The sequence below is a fragment of the Elephantulus edwardii genome, unplaced genomic scaffold (assembly GCF_000299155.1).
Source record: "Elephantulus edwardii isolate Elephantulus edwardi_28Jun2011 unplaced genomic scaffold, EleEdw1.0 scaffold00071, whole genome shotgun sequence".
NCBI lineage: Eukaryota > Metazoa > Chordata > Mammalia > Macroscelidea > Macroscelididae > Elephantulus > Elephantulus edwardii.
Genome location: NW_006399821.1, coordinates 13910780 through 13915860, shown reverse-complemented (window position 1 = coordinate 13915860; position 5081 = coordinate 13910780).

Sequence of the window (5081 nt, the reverse complement as noted above, 5' to 3'; positions counted from 1 at the left end):
TTGGGCAGCCAATGTGTCTACTACAGAGCTGACTGGACTTAGAAGCCGGGTCTCCGAGGAAAGGGAGGGGAGGCTGCTGGCTGAAGCCCATTAGGACCCAACTCTGCATGGTCTTTGAAGGAATTTAAGCTGTCCCTTTGTACTTGATTTCTCCCCTCCCCTTCAAAGTGTTGACTTCATTGTTTGACTAGGGTAAATACATCACTTCCTCTTTAGGGGTCTGTGTTTTGTCTCCTGCTGGGTCTAAAATGTCACGTGATTTGTTGGTTTTTGTTGTATTAAGCCTGGAGCTAGTTTGTTTTGGTGTTCCCAAATCGTCACTGGTCTCCAAAAATAGAATCAAAAGTCCATTTGTGCCTCCTAATTAATGACATGAGAAAAGTTTGCAGCCCTCAATATTTCCTGAGATGCATCTTGATCTTCAGCTGCTCTGGGGTTCTCTGAGCTACAGAAGGGAGTTCCCCCAGCAAGGGCAAAAACAACACAGCCCCACTCTGCGGTTATCTCCTCTCCTGGCTGTGTAGGCAGGATGCTCTGTTGCTTTGCTTGTGGTCTAGCAGAACTTCCAACTGAAAGGTCTCTGTGCCTCAAATCCCAGAACACAGTGACCCCAGAACTCAGACCTGACAGCCTGCCTTAAGAGATGGCTTTTTTCATTATTCGTTGTGAACCACCTTACTCTGCTTTGAGAAGCACATTTTGGTAAGTGTACTTAGAATTGATTAACTCCCCACACAAGTGCTAAGTCCAGGCACTGCACCAGAAAGTGGTGAAAGTGCCTATGTTGATCAACAGGTTTGAGAAAGACTCATATACACATACATACCAGTGCAAAGAGAACTCTGGTGATGTCTGGAATGAACAGCAATAATAGTCTTCTAAAGTGGCCTAGTGGTCAGTGGGATTATGCTGCCCTTCAAATGTACCAGCTGCTCCATGGGAGAAAGATGGGCAATCTCCTTCTGTGCAATTAACTACCTCTGAAAACTCACTGAAGAGTCAGCTATGGGTTGGCTGTGACTAAACAGCACACAACAACAATCCTCTGATAGATGGCTGCCGTTGTGTTAACTCTAACTCTTGGTGGCCTCACGTGCAGCCGAATAAAACATTGTCCTGTCCTGTGGCGCTTTCACCATCATCCGCATGTTTAAATTGGTGTTGTGACTGTGGTACTGATAATCCATTTCATGGAGGACCTCATACACCCAGGATTTCAAATGACATCATCCTGGTTTGGCCTTCTATGAGCAGATACTGAATCAGTTGCTAGAATCACCAGGGGATCTGTAAAAATGAGGAGGGGGTATTGCTACACTAGATTCTGATTCAGTATATTTGGGGTGGGAATGCAAATTTTTAGCAGTTGCTGTTGTTAGATGCCATTGAGTCAAGCCTAACTCATAGCGACTCTATGAACAAAAGAGCTGAACTCTGTTCTATCCTGTGCCATCCTCACACTTACTGACACCCAAGACCCCACTACAGCAGTCACCTTTTCAATCCATTTGGTTGAAGGGCTTCCTCTCCTTTGCTGACCTTTCACACTTTCAAGAATCGTGTCCTTCTCCAAGGAGGAGCACCACCTAACAACATGTCCAAAGTATGTGAGGTGAAGCCTTATCATTCTTGCCTCCAAAGAGCAACTCCAACTGCAACCCCTCCAAGACATACTGTTTGTTCTCTTGGCCATCCATGGGATGTTCGGTGCTCTTCTCCAACATCACAGCTCAAAGGTGTAAATTCTTTTTCTGTCATCCTTGTTCATTGTCCAGCTCTCAGATGCATAGCTAGTAATCAGAAAGACTGTGGTCTGAATCAGACACACCTTAGTTCTCAAACTGACATCATTACTCCTCAATAATTTGAAAAGATCTCTAACTGCAGATTTTCCCAGTACAATGTGTCTCCTTATTTCCTGACTGCTAGTACCAAGGGTGTTAATTGTGGATCCAATCAAAATGAAGCTGTTGACAGTAACAATCTTCTCTCCATCCATCATGATCCTGCCTATTGGTCAAGTGGTAAGGAAGTTCAGTGAAAGAATTGAACAGACAATTTCAAAGGGTAGTTCAGGAGGACAAAGCAAAGTATTATAAAGGAATGTGCAGAGAGCTGAAATTGGAGAACAAAAAGGGAAGAACTCACTCTGCATTTCTCAAGCTAAAAGAACTGAAAAACAAATTTAAGCCTCGTGTCGCAATATTGAAAGATGCTATGGGCAATATATTGAATGACCCAGAAAGAATAAAAAAAAAAAGGGAATTTATAGAGTCACAGTACCAGAGACAATTGATTGACACTGACAAATTTCAGGAAGTACCACAAGAACAGGAGACAATGGCAATGAAGCAGGAAGTAGAAGCTGCATTGAAGTCATTGGCAAAAAATAAGGCCCCAGGAATCAATGGGATACCAATTGACTTGTTTCAATTAACAAATGCAGCCTTGGCTACACTTACCAGTCTATGTCAGGAAATGTGGAGGATGGCTGCCTGAATAATGGATTGGACGAGGTACATATTTGTTCCCATTTCCAAGAGGAGTGACCAAACTGAGTGTGAAAATAAATTATCAAACAGTATCATTGATATCACATTCAATCAGAATACTGCTGAAGATCATTTAGAAACAACTGGAAAAGTACATAGATAAGGAACTGCCAGAGGTTCAAGTAGGATTTAGAAGAGGCCATGGAACCAGGAATATCATTGCTGAAATTTTTAGCAGAGGGAGGTCAAACTGGAATGAGCTGTCTCAGAACCCTGTCCATGCCCTTACTGGGCCTTTCCTTCACATATGAGAAGTCCTCTCCTAGTAGTTGATCTTAGCTGTTGACTTGTCCAAAACCAGTTAGTCAAACAAGGTTTTGTTGTGATGCTTTATAATTTAATTGACTTCTTTTCAGATGTAGTAGATTACCAGCTGCACTCATCAGACCCTTCAAGGGAGAAAGATAAGACAGTTTACTCCCATAAAGATTTACAGCTTCAGAAACCCAGTGGGGCAAGACTACTTTAATCTATGGAGTCACTGTTGCTATTGTTGTTGTTATGTACCATCAAGTTAGGCTAACTCATAGCTAACGTTCCAGTGAGTTTTCAGAGACATGTAAATTGCCCACCTTTCTCCCGTGGAGCAGTTGGATTTTAACGTGGTGCCTTTGGTTCGGAAGTTCAGATCTTTACCTTTTAGCCACCAGAGCTCCCTTATAGGGTCATGGTAAATTCCTAATCAGTGGCAGTGAGTGAATGAGTGTCCTTTTAACAGTATCTATTCCTGTTCTGGGAAACACAGTCTGTAGGGAGATGTCCTGCCAACCCAAAAGATGCACCTCTCTAGCAATTCACATCCACCAGCAAGAGAAATATGAACTATCTCCTCTCATGCCATTTTCATCCCTGGAAAGCCAAGAGTCAACCATGAGTTTTCAACTCAGTGGCAATGAGCAGTAGTAGTATCCCTTTGATGGAGTTCCTCGTGGTGCAACTTTTTAAGTGCTGGGCTGTTAAGAGAAAGGGTGACAGTTTGAACATATTCAGAGGGATCTCAGGAAATGAGCCAAGAGATCTGCTTCTGAACAGTCACAGCAACGGAAAACTTTAAGAGTCACACTGTACTCTGACACATACACATATATCATCATGAGCCTGAATGAACTAGGTGGCACCTGGTTTGGTCTTTGGTTTTTATCCACATGGTTGTTGATGGATGCTGTTGAATTGAGTGAGACTCATAGTGCCCCTCTGAACAATATATCTGAACGCTGCCCCATCCTGTACCGTCCTCACCCTCTCTGACATCCTCGAGCTCATGACTGCTGCCACTGTGTCAATCCATCTCATTGAGGGTCTTCCTCTGCCATCTCCCTGGTAGCATTGGGTAAGTCCTCTTCTCTCTTTCCCCTGAAGAATAGTACTGTATTCCTTGTGTTCTGAAAGAATGTTGGATGGAGTTGCTGTCTTTAAGAGCATGTTGGAGGCTCTTTCAGCTCCTAAGCATTAGCGTTAGGCACCTCTAGTGTAGTCCACGATACCTTGGTTCTGACCTGTCTTAATGGCATCTTTGGTAGACTAGGAAAAGGTGTGGGCCATTCTGCCAATCCAGCAATACCTGCTTAGAAAAGTGCCCCTAGAGAGCCAAGCAGCTCTTTCATCACATAGTCATAAAGAAAAAAAAAATCAACATATCTTAAACTATTAAGATTACTCTCTAGGCACACCCCCCCCCAGAAATGAGTGTTCTTAAAGTTGACAGGATTATAACTTTGTGCTGTATAGTCAAGGATGCACTGCTATTCTTATTTGATTTCTCAGTATAATTTTCATCGGAATATCATTTAAAAAATGTTTTATTGTGATTTAGGGTGAAGTTTACAAAGCAAATTGGATTCCCATTTAGCTATTTTTATACAGACTATTCCATGACAGTGGCTACATGCTAGACACTGTGCCAACATTAGCATTATTTCAGTTGTTTGCCTTAGTTTCCAGCACTTCCTTACCTCTCATCTTTGTTTAGAGTAAATGTTTGAGCTTATATATTTGATTGTTCAAATCAAATTGCTGCCTTTGAATTGTGCTGGTGGCAGAAAGTACTGGGGATCTCTTGGACTTCCAAAGAACAAACAAGTCTGTTCTAGAGGAAGTGCAACCAACATGCTCTTTAGAGGCAATGATGGTGAAACCGCATCTTACACACTTTGCACATGTTGTCAGAAGGTACCAGCACCTGGAAGAAGGCATCACATTGAGAAGGTGGAGTGTCAGAGAAAGAGAGGAAGACTCTCATCAAAAATGGACTGACACAGTGACTATAACAATAGACTTAAACAAGACAGAGATCATGAGATTGGTGGTACAGGATAGGGCAAGGTTCTGATCTATTGTTCAGAGGATCACTATGAGTTGTAGTTAAGGCAACGACCCCTAACAACAACAACAAAGGCAGGTGATTGTTTAAGACAGCAGTTTTCACAGTTGAGATTGCTCTGTTGTTTGGTTGTTGTTGTTTTCACAGGCAGTCTATTATTTGGATGAAAGGAGGCCATCAGAAGGAGCTTCAACCTGCAACCAGGAGAA